Source organism: Quercus robur, chromosome 1 (assembly GCF_932294415.1).
Source record: "Quercus robur chromosome 1, dhQueRobu3.1, whole genome shotgun sequence".
Taxonomy (NCBI): Eukaryota; Viridiplantae; Streptophyta; class Magnoliopsida; order Fagales; family Fagaceae; genus Quercus; species Quercus robur.
This window is the reverse complement of record NC_065534.1, coordinates 34,797,898-34,816,258: the sequence shown is the minus strand read 5'-3', so window position 1 is coordinate 34,816,258 and position 18,361 is coordinate 34,797,898.

Below are 18,361 nucleotides of genomic sequence, written 5' to 3'. Positions count from 1 at the left end.
CCTTGTGGATTCAAGAAACTTCTCATGGATTCGAGATTTATTACCCAAAAACTAATAGTTTAGTTTATGTCCATCAAAGAAAGTATCGTGTGTGCTTTTTTCAGGTAGTATCGTGTGTGTTTTTTTCAGGTTTTCATGACATCACTTTCTTAGGGTATTTTTTTTTAATTTTTTAAATTTTTATTTAATAAATAAGAAGTACCTTTCTTAGTTGTTGGATTGTGTTATATCCAGCCGCATTATCACTAAACTTTAGTGCATACATAAAATTTATTCTTTTTGTCATAAAATTTATGCTATTTCTTTATGTCGTGCTTCCCATTTCCCACCTGTTTCGTGAGTTGAAGGCAGACCAATCCCTATCTAATCATAAATAGCTTCTTTTAAAAACGGCTTCCTCAAAAAAAAAAACGGCTTTAGTTTGGTTACTTTATTATATACATTTCAAGCAATAGGATCTAGACCAAAGTTTTAAAAAATGTGGTTTCCTCATAGAATGGCTTTCCTCTCACTCCTAGTATCTTCATATCTTAAGGAGTCATTCTCTCATCTGCCTTTGGAAATCTATGGTGCATGGACATACCATTGAAATTAAAATTGATGGTTATGTAACATAATGCATCTCTTTAAATGAAGCTGCTATTCTCAACTAACTAGCATCTTCATGAGAAAAAAATATTGTTCTTGATTAAATTCATATCACAGAAAGTGGAATTTGTGATTTGGCCTAAATTAGATTTCTTTAATATTTTAACCACAGAAACCGAATTTGGAGGGGAACCTAGCTTGCTGAGCAGAGGGGTTTTGAAATTTCAGGAATCGGCTTGAGTCTTGTGTTCCAGTGTACTCAATCCAACACGATGTTAACATGTGTCCAAAATTTGTCATATGTTGACATTGTGCAAAGTCTAATGCAATTGAATACTATACCCAAAATTTGCCTGACTATTAATGTGTATTAAAAAAATAATTTTCATTCTTAATTGGTTCTTCATGCAGAACATTAATTAATTGACTTGTCCTCTGCAAAGTTAACCCATTCTGAATATTTTAGGTTCTGGTGTTGCTGACATTCTCTTGATTTTTCCCAAAATTGTTTGATTATTGATTTCCCTTGTTTCGTCTAGGTAAAGTAGTGAAAGTAACATGGCTGCCTAGTCCTTAATCAGTGTGTTTTCTTGAACTTTTTTTTTGGGGTGCTTTTGACGAAAAAAAAAAAAAAAAAAAAAAAAAGCCTCTCTTTCATTGAAAGGTTCACTTTTCTTTTCTTTTCTTTTTTTTTTTTTTTTTTTTAATGCGAAAAGGAGTGGTTCACTTGATTGCAAAGTCTAAAGACTCTAAACAATATAGATTTATATAACTTTGTTCACGATATTTGGTTTAGTCTATAGTTAACTATGTACCTAAAATACTGTGATAACGCGTAAACTTGGAAATGGATGGGTGTTCCCTAAAGCTTTAATTTTCAAGTCCTTTTCAATTTTGATCAATGGGGATACTTCAAATTTCATTTCTTCTTTGACCTCTTTCTCTGAATCCTTAAAATTCCACATTCATAAAGTTGCATGACCTGTTAGCTAAACATTCTTTCATGATGCTCGCATTTGAATGATCCAAAAATCGTAACTTCATACTCGTATATTTCTATAGCTTTTGTTAACGAATGATTTAAGAGCATTTGTATAAAAAAAGTTTTATAAATTTTTTTATAAAAGAAAAAAAAACAATTAAAAAGTTGTATTATAATTTTCTTAAAATTATTCATTATCAAATACCCTGAAAAGCATCTTTTAATCTTTTTATGACACTGGCTTCCAATAAATTAATAACCAACATTTTGATGTTGAAATTTTGCCTTGATGAGAGTGCTAAACGTTACTTCAACTGTGCAGAGTAATCATTTTGTCTAGAACACTTATTTAATTCGGAAAATCACAGTTCAAATAATATGTAATGAAATGTTGATTCAATACCGCGTTCAATGACTTTAAAACAAGGGTCTTAACTCTTGTCGAGCAATTAATTAATATCGTTATTAAACTGTGAAAATACTTTATTCTTTTTGTCTAGTAAACGATGCTCCAACCCTTGCTTTACGTTTGAATTATGAAATGTTAATCCAAATTTCCATTACCGCGTGATCGTCATCTTTCATGGGTTATGCATTTCATAATCCACGGTGCCACGTTTGTAGGTTGTGATAAATCATAAAAGTCTACTGAGATTGGTTATCACTAGTCCCTTGGGTTTAGTATGAGAGTTTATAATCCAATAAACTAATCAATTTGTTTTTGAAAGATTCACCGAATATGCATAGTATATGTCCTCTTCAATAGGACTGAGTGACCTAGACTTTTTTGATACATAGAAAGGGTACCCAATCTTACAATTTGAGGACATATGAGAGATTGAATCTACCCTTCTAAAGAGTTCAAATATTTAAAAATGAAAAATATTAGAGTTATAAATTATTTTACAATTTTTTTTTTTTTTTTACAAATTGTTAATATAATAAATGATTATTGATAAGTAAAAAAGTGATGTTAGTAATAAGTTCAAATAAGAACCAGTAAAAATTAATTACATCAACAATTTATAAAAATGTTGTAAAATAATTTATGGTTGTAGCATTACTTTTTAAAAATACTAGCTCATTACTCAAACAATATAATAATCTCATTGTGGGACAATAAATAAAATTGCAAAAGCAGAAAGGTTAGGGTGTGCGCACTAAAATGCAATAAGACTAGAGTGTGGTTTTGAATGTTGATATGCTTTTGCGAGGGTTTTGGCAAAATAAATAAATAATACAAAAATGTAAAGTCTTTTTGTCTTTTTGTCCACGATACAAATTTATTTGGGAAATTACGACATAATTCCAAAATCAACACTGTTAGTACCAATTCCAAGTTGAAATCCGATAGCAGTGCCGAATAATACAACAATGTAAAGTCTTATTCTTGCTTTTGTACTCTATTTTTGTTTATTTTGCACATATGAGCTTCATTTTCCATGTGCATGAAATTTGTATTATTTAATCTTTTTAGAGTAAGACAATGTGTGATTCTTCTTTCCCGTTCAATTATTTTGCATGCATTTGTGCAATAGATGCCATGATCATGTTATTTATATTACAATATTGAATTTATTTATTTGGCATAATGTATATGCAATTTTTATTATTTGATCCTATATATGCATTCGCGAGGACCCTTGCTCTACATTCACTGATTCACGTACAACTCATAGGTTATAACTTACAAAGGCGAGCTAGAAGCCTAAAACTATATCACATCGAACATTATCGTCACATGCATATTGCTACCGATCAAAAGTAAACCGAACATTTGTAGGATTAGGATGATTTTGAGTTGAACATCTGTATGAGATGTTTATGTCATTTTCCAAATGAACTGACGAAATTCCGATTCACCCAAATCAAAGTAAGGACAGACCTTCATAATAATAATCACCACGGTCACTTTGTGTAAACCATCACCATATAAGATCAGTTCCCACCATTCACACTTCCAATAAGAATGCATGTGATTATATAAGTATTTTATACCATTTAATTAAAGTCTTTTGTTTGGATTATATAGACATTGCGGGGGGCATTTCAATTGTTTCACATTGTGAGAAGCGGGGGATTAAATGAGTCTCAATGTAATGACCCGACTAACAATACTTCCTAGATTGAGAGCTTTACATTTTGGAGTTGTCACTTATTTTATTAAAGCATAAAAATAAGAAACTGTTAGAGATACAAAAACCAAAAAAAGTAGATGAAACACATATTTATTTCATTGAGAAATTTGAAATTACATTGTGATAGAATGAAAATATAAATTATAAGGCTTTAGATCCAAGTTACAGTTTGAAAAAAATTATATGGTTTTGGCTCTTAATTACATTGAAAAAGCCTAGTCTTGAACTATTAATCTAAAATTGAAGGTTAGGGTGTGAGAAGAGAAGATGTTAATTAAGCACCTATCTTGCCCCATCTTAGTCGGTCATCTAAAAATAAATTATCATTTTCATGTTATGCATCATTCAAGTTATCCAAATAGATCATGTCATGTCCTAAGAAGATAATAAAATAACAGAAAACATAGATTTGAAACATCATTCATATGTTGACATGCTCATCTTTTTAATGAGCATGTCAACATTAAAACATCAAAAGATCATTTTTCTTGTTTTCCATTCATTTCATACTTATCGTTTGTTTAAAATTCAAATTTTTGCATGTGATCATTTCATTTCATGTTTAACATGTGAATTCATTCAATTTCAGATTTCTAAGCATGTCATCTGAATTGAGTATTCATTTTGCAAATTATGCGATCATGCATGTACCCTAATTTAAATTACATGGAATCATGTTCATAAACCCATATCATCAAATGAAGTAGAGTTATACATGCATGCATCTTAAAATGATGAAATTGGCAGAGGTTTTTTGAATTCAAGCTTCCATTCCTATGGTATATACAACATCTCTGTCCCTGGATTCTCCACAGATTTCGTCTTTGTTTCTTAAGATGCATGTGTGCTTTTGTTGAACAATTGAATGATTGGTGTCAACTTGAAATTCCTATGAACTAGGGTTTCGTAATCGATGAATGAAATTTTGTTTTAAAATCATTTTAGGTGTGTGAAAAGGGTTTCTAAACTTAAGAATTTTGTGGGTTTGTGATAGCTATTCAAAATATAAAAGTGAGCCCTTGTAGTTGCTGCCTTACTATGCTATAGCTCTTTCTTCTTCTTCTTTCTTTTTTTTTTTTTTTTTTTTTTTTTTTTGAATAATAATGTTATAGCTCTGTCTACGTGTTAGTTTGTGTCATTTTGTATTGTATTAAGTATTAAACTTATAACACCATACACCTTTGGTGTGATAGTCACTCCACAAGTATAAGTACTTATGGGGTGTTGGGGGCAAGGGCCGGGATTCAAGTTTTTAGGAGGGGGGTTCACACACATATACATTTAGATTAGGCTAGAGTAGAATTTCTATTTTGTATAAAAAAAATGATTAAACTTGTGAGTTCCAGTTAGCTCAACTGGTAAAGTCTCTAATAATTGAATAAGAAATCTAGAATTCAATTTCCACCTACACCAAAAATTAGTCTGATGATATAGAACTATGATCAGGAATGGACGCCATAAGTTGAAACATCTTAACAAAAAAAAAGTTTCAAAACTTTAAGGGAGATCTATGTTTTACACTTTTACGGGAAAATCACATGGAGATTTTTGTGTATTTCTTCTTAATATAGTAATGATGAATCCTACATATATCTACATTTTTAGAGTTACAAGAGTTGCTCAACATTAATAACAATGCATAAATCCTTTTAAAATACGATCAATAGTGCAAAGAAATAGCAACATAAATATATTTAAAAATAGTCCCATGGGTTTTTCTTTCCCCAAAGAGGTTACGGGATGGAAATAGTTTTACTCACCACGTTTTATATATATAAATATTTAGGGTGTCAATTCGGGTTAGCGTGTCGGGTTCGTGTCGTGTCGAGGTAGGGGTATTCGACTAAATGGCTCTACCCTAACCCGACCCATTTAATAATCGTGTCATGATCCTTCAACCCTAACCCGACCTGTTAATAAAGCGAGTTGACCTGACCCAACCCATTTGACACGCTTAATAAACGAGTTGTGTTGGGTTGACAGGAATGTAACACAACCTATTTCAATCTGCATAATATTAAATATAACATCCATCTAGAAATAATTTTTTTTACATCCCAAAAAGCAGTACATATACTTTAAGTCTTTAACCCATATTAAAAATAATATAATTCAACAAAAATATAACATTCATCTAGAAATAAGTTCTTTACACTCCAAAAGAAGTGCATACACTTCAACCCAAATTCAAAATAACAAAAATAAAACAACATAGTTTAACAAAAATATAATATCTTTGGAACTCACCAAATGCTAAGTATCAATATTGAAAGAATTTGAGCAAACAGTAGACTAATCCTAACTATGACCAAGATTATCATCCATAGATTCTTTACTGATGTCCAAATTCATAACATCTTCCACAAACTCATCCAATTTCATTTGTGCAAGTTCTATGCCCCCCCAAAAAAAAAAAAAAAAAAGTATTAGTAGTTCTAGAGTCTGTAAAGTTTCAATTTCCAATTATATCCCTTGTAAATTTTTGTAATTACTCACTTTTTTATTTAAATTTAAAATATATGTTAGATATAAAAAGTATTTGACAAATCTAAAATAAAATAAATATTTATTTGTTATACGAGTTAAACGAGTTGTGTTAAGTGGGTCATTTCGAGTTGACACAAATAAATTGGCGTGTCAAACGTGTTTATTGTGGGTTACGCAGGTTGACCCGCTTATGACACGTTTCTTATCGTGTCGCTTTCGGATCGACCCATTTATGACCCAAACCCATTAAGGCCTAACCCTAACCCGAAAAAACACGTGTCGGGTTCGTGTCGTGTTCGCGGGTTAGGTTGAACATTGACACCCCTAAATTAAATATATATATATATATATATATTTTACATATAGAATTAAATTTATATGCATATTCTATTTTATAATTTATTTAATTCTTGTATATTATATAATTTATATTACCATCCCAAAACACTTGTATTTTTCTATATTTTAGCACTCTCACACTTACCATTACATTTTCTTTTTCATTTCTATCTCATCAAATCCAGAGCCGTACACCACATTAGAGATGCCAACATACTTCCAACTTATTCGGTCTCACCTTCTTTACTCTCATTCCTCACATATTTTAATTGCTCCAAAAAGAGGACAAGATACACATAATCTGCCCCCACCCAGTTATGTTACCATCCCTAAAAAGGATGAGAAGTAGGAAAGAGTAGTGTGTGTATGTGTATGTGTATATATATATATATATATATATATATATATATATATATGAAGAGAGAGAGAGAGAGAGAGATAGAGAGAGAGAGAGAGAGAGGTACAACAGTGGTGAAAAGTAAATGTGAAATAAACATGGACTTTAGGCCTACAATTTTTCGGATATGCCTTACATGCAGAGATGGTCAAATCACTGTAAATATCAAATTTCTTACTGTCAATTCCCCCCCTCCAATATGTTACCATCAAATTCAATTTATGATCAAGAGAAAACTTTAAAATGAGTGATAATTTAAAAAAAGAAAAAAGAAAAAAGAAAAGATTGATGTGAAATAAATTGAACTTGACAAAATTATGACAAAGAAAAGGTAATATTTTTATCTAAAAATAATTAATTATATTATAAATTATTATAAAGTAAACCGAAACAGCTCATTTTTTTAGTAAAATCATAACAAGCACATTAATAAAAGAATAAGTATAGTAAATTAGCAATACAATTGTTACATATTTTGTTAAATTATCATATTATGAGTGAAGAAAAATAAAAGTATTGTTGATGACGGTTACATATAAAAATAATTGAAATTTTCCACTCTTCACCACCCAAATTATGAGCATATTTGAAGAAAAAGTGTTGTTAATAAACAGAAAGTAAGAAAAAAAAATTGTCCCTATAGCTTAATAATGAAAGGTAAAAGAAGAGCATCTCTCCCTCCACCACTTTATTAGTTTATAAAGCGCCCCGAAGAAGACAAGGCCTACTTCATTCTAATTCTCACGTGACTGATTCCAACTAAGCTTTATTTATTTGAAAAAATATCATAACATATTTCTATCTAAGGTCTAGCTTTAAAAAGTTCTAAGTATGGAAAATGATAAAGTATTATTATTCTGTCCCAAGAGTTTCGCCTCTAGCAATCAAAGCAATTCCATCAGGACTAGGCAGAAAAGAAAGTCTGTATGTGTAGTATAGACTAGATAATACCATCCCCAGAAAAGAGAGAACCTTTTTTTTTTTTTCGGTAACAAGTAACAACAACACCGCAGTCCCAGAAAACTTGTATATAAAAGTAACCCCCTTCTCTTCTATATGCTTCATTCACTCATACCTCTCTCTCTCTCTCTCTCTCTCTCTTAGACTCCATAGCTGCATAGCTTTATTTGGCCTCTGTTTCTTCACTTCCTCTTTGTCTAGCTTCAAAATTTCCAATACCCACTTCACCAAAATGTCGAGCCCACAAGCCAAATCCCCAAGCCGATTAACCACCCTCCCTCCTAAGAGAGGCGAGGTCAAACGCAGAATATTCAAGGCCGTTGCAGACGTAATTATCTCCTTTGGAACTGGGACTAAGACTGCGAGTGAGCGCAAACTGAAGCGCACCCAAACTGCAGGCTCTTTTAGCTCAAGTTCCACATATTCAAGTGGTTGCAACTCACCTCGTGTGATCGATGATCACTCAAATTGATGTATTATTGCTTACAACAAACTCAGCTAATTGTGCTGCTGTGATTTCAGGGTCTATTGCAGGCTAATATTTTTGTATTGTTTGTATTTTTTTTTTAACAATTTTTTTTTTTTTTTTTTTTTGGTTTTTTCCTTTGAATTTGGGTATTACAAATATGGAAGATTGTTGGGTTGAAGGCCTAAAAATGGTTCAAGATGTGAATATTGTGAATTGGATACTTGTAATTATAGTTTTTGACCCTGTGTAGCTATTTAGTTATAGCAAATATTTATAGAATGATTAATTAATAGCAGTGGATTTTTTTTTCTTGGACCATAATAGCAGTATCTGTATCTTTTTATATGTTTTATCAAGCTCATTAATTTGCACGTTTCTCTTCTTGATATGGTCTCTGGAAATTTTGATTATTTGAGGAGATGGATTGAATGTAATTTGGTGTCTAATTGATGAAGAGAAGGTATCTTGTAAGATGGGCGTATGCGTCTATTGTCTCATTCAAGATTTTTTCTTGATTGATATGTAAAATCTATGCAATTGTTTTATGTAAATGTGGTGATGGTTGTGGATGGTTTTTTTTTTTTTTGTTGGTGGGAGAGCAGAACAAAACTGCACCGCGGGTTTTCTTCTTCAGCGATGTAAGTTAAAGCCATGAAAACGCGGTGAGTACAAATTTTGTTTTTATTTTCGGAGTACTCTTTCTTCCAGAAAATATAGTTATGAAATAAAAAATAAAAGGCTCATTGAATTTAATGCGACCATGATTTTGATGTTATAGATGCCTAGAAATTATGAAGGGGTTGATTTTTATGGTATATTTATGGAGTCTCAGTCACCTCTGATTTGGATGGGATTTGTAACATTTGTGCCGTTTTGTGCTCGGAAAATGCTTGCACAACTTCTTTTTTTTTTATAAAAAAAAATCTGTGGCACGAAAATTTTCAGCCATTTTTACACATTCCTATGTTTTTGTGGACTCGATGAAGTTCCATCTCAAAATCAAATGGGAGATTGCAAATGAAATCAATGTAAAATTTGTTGTACTTAAACAAAAATGTTTATTTCTCCCTATAAACGGCATCGACAAGTGATAACCTTTGTTCTTTGGGGGATATGGAATTGTCCCTCTCATTCAAAAAAATTCAACGATTTTTACACATTCCAATGTTTTTGTGGGCTCACATATGTCCCATCTCAAAATCAAATAAGAGATGTGTGTAAAATTTGGTGTCCTTGACAAAATTGTTTATTTCTCCACAAGTGTCAATCTTTGTTCATGGTGTCTTTTTTTTTGGGGGGGGGGGGGGGGGGGGGGGGTGGTCCGCCTTTAGAAGTTTTCAGTTTTCCAGTAACAATTTTGAATAACGTTTTTGTAATTATTTGTAAAACCATGAGACTCATGTGATGTTAACAATGCATAAAGTACACTTTTTTTTTTCCTTAAAAATACATACTCATACCAAACACTCAATTGTGTTTTTCCTCCTTTGAAAATATGTTATTAGAAACTTGATACTAAATACATTTTTTGCGTTATAAGTACTTTAAACACGTGTTTTCACAACACTTTTTAAACTACAATTTTCGCATTATTTTGAAAATCAATACCTAAATTCTCTTACCAAATGGGTTATTTATCGAGTACCAAAAACTGAATTCTAAATCACTTTTAATGTTGTTGGATCTCAAGGAAGTAAATTAGATTGCAAACAGGTCAATTCAAAGCCCAAGTCATTTAAACAATTAATGATTCCAAGGTTCCTGTAAACATATCAATGTCTAGATTACCACGCACTGACATCAAACTGATTCGGAGTAAACATATTTAGATCAAACAAGAAACTAAGAGTTTGAATCAAACTTCAATGATCTCTTATAAACATGATTAAACTAAGTTACAAAGTCACATGTTAACACATAAAAGTATAAATTCTTCAGTAAAACTTATAAACTACAATAAGATCTCCTAAGAAACTAAATTACTATGATCTCTCATTATGATAACAAGTTCTCTAGCTTATTCCTAGTATCATTTCTTGAGAATGAATCATCTATTTAAACTTGAGACTTGACAATTATCTATAATTGTTCCTTCAACGTGTTCTTCTCTCGTTAGGCTTATTTAACACCAATTGCAATGCTACATACTACTAAACTACCTTAATGACACCTTTCTTTATTTCTTGCACCAGTAACTGCAACTGGGATTGCCATCCTTGCCCCATGTTTTTCTAGTACTCTTACAAATATAATCTCCAGATTGTGCCACTTGTCGTGTCCTCAATGCTTTAGAGAATTTTCAAATCAAAGCCACTAACATGGAAAAAATTGCCATCTGTTTTGATGAAAAATAATTGGGAAATAATCAGGGGCAGAACCAGAAATTTTTGTTTAGGGGGGCCGATTTGTGTTGCTAATTTATTAGTTTATACAAACTTTTATACACATACACAAACATATGTCTCTATACACACAAAAAAAATTAGTATCTTTCATAATGAATCCTTAAAATTAAATGTTTCATAGAATTAAATTAATCTTTCACCATCTTCCATAGTGAAATCTTTATAATTTTCATTTTCAATATAAGTTACCAAATTGTCTACCGTTGTGAGTAAAAAAATTTCAATTGAATTAATAAAGTGTTCAAAGACATAAATGATCCAAAACTTTAAAAAATACGAGAACACATTTTACCATAAAAAATGAATTTAAGAAATAATATGTTCTCTATAACTAGTAGACAAATTGGACAATTTTTTTTAAGAACATCATTGGACCAACTCAAATAGTTGGGGGGGCCAAGTCCGATTTTTTAGGGCTAATTATTAAAATGTTAAATATTTTTATATAGTAAACATGTAGCTCCGCCCCTAGAAATAATTTCGCCCAAGTTAATTGAAAATTTTATTAGATATTTTTTTTCATGCTCAAATGGCGCCCATCAAGATTTTTGGCGGGTCAAACTTTTATTTATTTTTTCTATTTTAATTTTTTGGAATTGTAGGCCATGTTTGATACACTCACTCAAACACATATTTTCAGTTTTTAAATAATATTACATGTATTTCCACACACTTTTTCACTCGCACATATTTCCACACATGTTTTCAGTTTTTAAGTGCATATACCAAACACCCCTAAAAGTCTCTATTTTTGTGTTTCTATTCAATGGTTGGATTATATAAGGGAATAGATCTTCCTTCCCTTATGGTTCGTTTGGATTAAGGGGAGGGAGGGTAGTAGAGTAAAGTAGATTTGACCTAAAATTAGATTATTTTTAGTCAACTTTACTATACTCTACTCCCTTTCTTCCCTCTCAATCCAAACGGGCCCTTATAGAGCTGTTGTATGCAACGTCTCCCTCATAACAAGTGGATCTTGCTAGAAAGAAACCGCTGCATACAACTGTTCCATTAAGAAACTACTCCCTTCAATACAATGTCCTAAAAAATACTACTGCCTGGCTCAGGTTACAAACCCTCAAGTTTGATTTATACTGAGGATGTAGTCATTCGTTAAACCAGAGACATGTTGCACCAATACGAGGGAGCGAATAATTAATTATGTCAAGACTCAATACTAAAAAGGTTATGCTTTTTTTTTCCCTATGCTATTAGAATCTAATCCTCTTATAATATAGATGTTACTCTTCTTGTTTTTATTGAATTTCATTGGGTGGGAGCAGTTTTTTTTTTTTTTTTACTTGATCAGTGTTATCTAGATTCTAGATTACAGTTTTTTCTATTAAAAAAAAGATTCTAGATTACAGTTCATTCACAAAGGTAAAAAAAAAAAATATATATATATATATATAAATATATATAAATATATATATACACACAGTAATGCATTACTAAAAAGAAGATGCTCTCTTTTTCTTTGCTTGTAGAACCCTAATCCTCTTATAATGCACATGTTACTTGCCGTGTTTATTAAATTAAATTTCCTTTTCAGAAATTTTTTCTTGATTAGTGTTATTGGGTTACAGTTGGCAAAGATAAACTAAACTAATGTGTAAACAAGAACAAAAGAATGTTAATGTTATAACCTATCTTTACATCTTCAACTGAGTAAGACATCTCTATAATTAAGGTTAAGAAACAAACAACCGCAAATTAGATACAATTATACAATTAGTTGTTGGCCTGTGTTACACTTACAGCCAGCCATATTGTCATAAGCTGTGCACAACCACAAAATTCATTATTTTTGTCATACATGATTGAATGTGTCTGGCGGGGTCCCTTTTAGCATTTAGATGCTGAGTTCAATGTCTTTGAAGAGCATAACTTTAAATTTGGAGGTTTCAAATTCCATGTACCATACTATTCGTCTATAAAGTTTTCAGTATGTCTCATTAGTAAAGAGAGGAATAGCTAGCCTAACCAAAAATTAAGACACACATCTATCTATATATATATATATATATATGTATGAGTTGAGTTCAAATTACACTTAGTGTAATTTTAATATTACACTACTCAATATTTTTTAAATTAATGCGAATTTTGACAAATCCACTATTAGATTACATTATCTTGGTATATTTTCCATATTTGCAAAATTTCAAGTTGATCAAAATTAATAGTCATGTCATCAATTAATTGTTTAAATTCAAGTTTTTGTAATTTAAAATAACGCATAAAAGATGAGTTTATAATTTGAATGGTAAATAACATCCAATTGATATGAAAATTGACATAAATGTTAATAACATATAAAACATGTAATTCAACAGTGAGATTTCCAAGTTATTGGATGATGTAACACTTCTTAAAATTATACTAAGTGTAACTTGAACTATTCTAAACAATGTTACACCACGTAATAACTTGTTATTAAATTCATATTTTAAAAATCCAACCATTGAATTATATGTTTTATATGTGTTTAACATGCATGCCAATTTTCATACCAATTAATGTTATTTACCAAATGATCTATAAACTCATCTTTTATAAATTATTTTAAATTACAAAAACTTGAATTTAAACTATTGATTGATGACATGATTATTGATCTTTGATTGCCTTGAAATTTTGCAAGCATGGAGAATATATAAATATAATTTAATCCAAAGGTAAATTTGTCAAAATTCACATCTAATAATAACTTATTAAGTAGTGTAATATTAGTTAAGGTTATATTTAGTATAACTTGAACCCAACTATATTTATATATATATATAATAAGCCTAGCAGATTATTATGCTCCATATCATTGAATTATTGCTCCCAATTATTTCTTGAGACGAGCAACGGTGCTTATTACGTTCGATGTAGTTTTTTTTTTTTTTTTATTCTTTTGGTTCTTTTGGAGAAGAAATGTTCAATGTACTTGAAATACGTATTTTAAACTCGAATCCACTTTTTGATCAAAACAAATAAACAATAAAGGGGAGGTTATATTGGGCGGGAGCTCAGTCTTTTCATCCAGTATAATTGAAGTGAAAGACAGTTGTCTCTCGTTATCACTACAATTAATACGATTCTAAATTTAACCCATCGATGCTTTTTGTCTGCTTTCTTATAGGACATTTTCCTCGTGGAAACATACAAGTTGGAGCATCTTTAGAACAACGGATCTAGATTTCCCTACTCTCATCATTATCGTTCATCTTCCATCTTTAACTTCGATGCTCAAATCACAAACCTGTTTCACTTTTTAGTTTGATGAATTTTCTTTAACAAGGGAATAATACTAAAGAGTTGCCTCATCAATAATAATAATAATAATAATTAATTACTTAAAATTGTTTGGATACAGCTTCTAATAAATGCATTTGTGTACGGGACACGATTCGATATAGACACGTGTTCGCATCGTATCGTATTTAGTGCACAAATTTACTGGACAAAAGTTTCATCCAAATTATTTTAGTTTGATCTCAATTGAGATATATACAACCAGAATTATCTCACATTTGTATCACCGACTTGTGCACAATGTTCATTGAAGTTCCATTAATGGTTCACAATACCATTATGTAGCGTGCGTTTGGGTAAGAATGAAAAATTAAAATTATTTCACTGTTCAGCTTACTTTTGCTATTATTCATGGACCTCATTGTACTATTTCAACTAATTTTTACCTTTATCTGCAGTACTTTCAATAATAATTTTTCAGTTTCAATAAAATAAGCGGTATCCAAATACACCCTTATTTTGGAAATTCTCTCTCTGAGTCCAAATTTGGTAACGATGGGATATAAAACCAATTTGGTATCCAAATACACCGCTTACTTTTGCTATTATTCATGGACCTCATTGTACTATTTCAACTAATTTTTACCTTTATCTGCAGTACTTTCAATAATAATTTTTCAGTTTCAATAAAATAAGCGGTATCCAAATACACCCTTATTTTGGAAATTCTCTCTCTGAGTCCAAATTTGGTAAGGATGGGATATAAAACCAATGTTTTACATTATCCAATAAGTGATTGCTACATCAGCACCCATTTCACTCAAAATTCAATACATCCTATCACATCTAATAACATCTCAATAAACTCCTAATTTGGTTAAATTTATATATGGGTATTAGAATTGATTGTGTGTGGTTGTGTTCATTCTAAAATATGTGATAAGATGATGTATCATGTTGGGATTGGAGGGGTAAAATATAAGTTTTATACCATATCCTTACAGAATTTAATCTCTCTCTCAAAATTCAATACATCCTATCACATCTAATAACATCTCAATAAACTCCTAATTTGGTTAAATTTATATATGGGTATTAGAATTGATTGTGTGTGGTTGTGTTCATTCTAAAATATGTGATAAGATGATGTGGCATGTTGGGATTGGAGGGGTAAAACATAAGTTTTATACCATATCTTTACAGAATTTAATCTCTCTCTCTCTCTCTCTCTCTCTCTCTCTCTCTCTCTCTCTCTCTCTCTCTCTCTCTCTCTCTCTCTCTCTCTCTCTCTCTCTCTCTATATATATATATATATATATAGAGAGAGAGAGAGAGAGAGAGAGAGAGAGAGATTTGGATGTCATAGTTTAGAATCAAGAGTTTTGGAAAGGGATAAATATCCTCTCATTTCGTACTTCAAATTAGATATTATAAATTTAGAGATGAAATATTGTCACATGATTCAAAATTTTAAATATTGTGGCAATCATCTGTTTCAAGTGGAATGGAGAGGATAGTGTTTTGGCCATTTGTATTATCTAAAGAACAATTAAGAATTCCATCAAAAAAAAGAACAATTAAGAATATATACTTTTATATGAATTTTGAGGTTTTTATACAAAAACATTTGTATTAGAGAATTCGAAATAACATTTATTCCTATTTATATATTGATATAACTTAAATTCATTCATAAATTTATCAATAAAAAATTAATTTTTATATTTTATTCCAGCCAATTAAACTGAAAATTAAAATTTTAATGTCTTCTTTTAAAATACTTTCATTTTTTTAGAAGAATCTTTTAAAATACTTCTATCTAAATAAATCATTAATTAATAATCTTCCTTTTCTTTTACACGTGGATGGAGTTTAGCATTATGCATCACTATAAAAACAGGATGAAACACAAAATAGATCATGGCTTCCTTGAAAAAGTGAAAAATCAACCATACATCCCATTATGCATCGCTGTTTAAAACTTTGCATATTGTTACAGGAACACCTAAATTTACATCTCCACTATAGCAACATATATAACTTAAACATGATTTTACAAGAATTAGAGTTCTTTTATTTGCTATTTATATAAACGTACACTCATAATGACAACAATTATTAATTATCTTATGAAACGATTATGACTTACTTAACAATAACGCTAAGATGCATGTATCATTTTTACTTTTTTGAATTAATAAAAGATGAAAAGTTACTGAAAGGAAAATAATGTCTTAGATCCTACTGCCTTTCAAAAGTAGACAGAATAATAGAATATGAATATGGTTGATAAATTCACTCATTTCCTTCATGCTTGGATTCCTCATAGTATTAAAGTCATGTGTTGGTCTAAAACATTCATTAGAATATACTTGTAGTGAATGTATATTATATTTGCTTAATTAAGATTAAATATTAGTACATATTATAAAATATGAGGCTTCCCCTTCACCAGAATTGCTTTATGGCCTGTCACGTTTCTTCTAATGAGTAAATTATTTTAATATGCTTTTGGAATTTGGACTTTGGACTTTGGTGCATGCTTGCACTACCTATAAATATATATTTTTTTAGAAACAGTACCTAGAAGCTGTAGTAATTAAAAAAAATTATGAAAGGTTTGTTTCTAATAAATAAAGCGGCTTAGTGCAGCATAGGTCATGCAAGTTCTTGCGGCTATGAGGGTTGCTCTTGACTTTGACCATGGATGGGACCGGAGAAGAGGTGGGGCGCTTCAGTTCATGCTTGACTGGTGAAGAACTGAAGATATAATAGGTCTAGATTAATCATTTCCCACTTAGAGAAGGAAAATTATGTGTCATGTAAAATTAATATCTTAGAGCCTGAAGAATTTTCTGGGAAAAGAAAGGGTGATTAATTAAACAACAAGACGACACCTTCTTCTTTTTTTGGTCCCTGCCATTCAGAGAAAAACAAATGCTTTCTTTTTCGTTTTCTTTTGTTTTGTTTTACTTTTTTTTTAGTCAAACGACTAATTAAAATTAAATAAAGGAGGTGTTCTACTTGTTTGAGACATATATTGGGCAGCAAATGATTTGCAACTTCCAAAAGGAAAATGGTTTATTTTCGAGTCCTTCTATTGTACCTTATAATTTTTTTTTTAATATAAGAAATGATCCTATTAGGCTATTACTACCTGTACTCCCTCCCCCTTTTAAGATTGAAGGTGAATTTTGACAAATCTACTATTGGATTACATTTTCTCTTATATCTTTTATACTTACAAAATTTCTAAAAAATTAATGATCAATAGTTATATCATCAATAAGTTGTTTAAATTGCAAGTTTTGTAGTTTAAAATTATGCATAAAATATAATTTTATAGATCATATAGTAAATAATATATGATTAGCACAAAATTTGGCATGTGTATTAAGAGTATAAAGAACATGTAATCCAACGGTTAGATTTTCAAAATATAGAGTAATGTTAATGATATTGAGTAAAATTGTAACCTTAGGTTACAATAAATTTTATAGTTAAACTTTGTCTACGAAGAAAACACTAGAGCCCCACTAGTTTTTCCTCTTAAAATCCATCCAACCAAAAAAAAAAAAAAAAGATATGTCCACAATATTTTTACAACAAATCTTAAGTGACAAATTGTTACCGGTTATTATTGTTGGGGAAAAAAAGTAATTTTAGTGTTGGGTTCAAATTTGAATCAACAACCACTAATCAATAATCACCTATAATTTGTTGTAAAAATGTTGTGAATGTAGTATATCTAAAAAAAGGCATTTTACTTCTATCTCTTGACTTGGGATGATTGGAGAATATATAGTCCTAGTCTTCCTAAATCCCCGGTGCTTTTCTGCTTTGTAGCACGCCCATGCTTAATTATAGGAGAAGTTACACTTTATCACCCTAAAGTATGTACTAGATTACACTTTACACCCTAAACTATCCAAATGCACACTTTGCATCCTAAATTATTATACTAATCACAGTTTACACCCTGTTGTTACTTTTGTGGTTATGTTTGACAAAATTTTACTACATGTGACAAACACATGTTTTTTGCTTAATTGAAACAAACTTAAAAATCTAAAATACCATTCTTCAAAATCAATTAAAACAAAAACCAATTTTTTCCATGCCTCTCTGTCTCACGTTTGCACCCACCCACCTCACCTATTGTCCTGTCCCTCTCTCTCTCTCATATTTCAATTCCAATTCATTGATTTTAGCAGTATCACTGTTTAATTGCAAAGGAGCACGAGAGGACTTGACAGTTAGCATAAGCCTTAGAAGATCTCTGATTATTAATAGTTGGGTTTCACTCATATCTCTGCAATGACGAATTATTTGCTTGATTTCTTTGTATTGGTC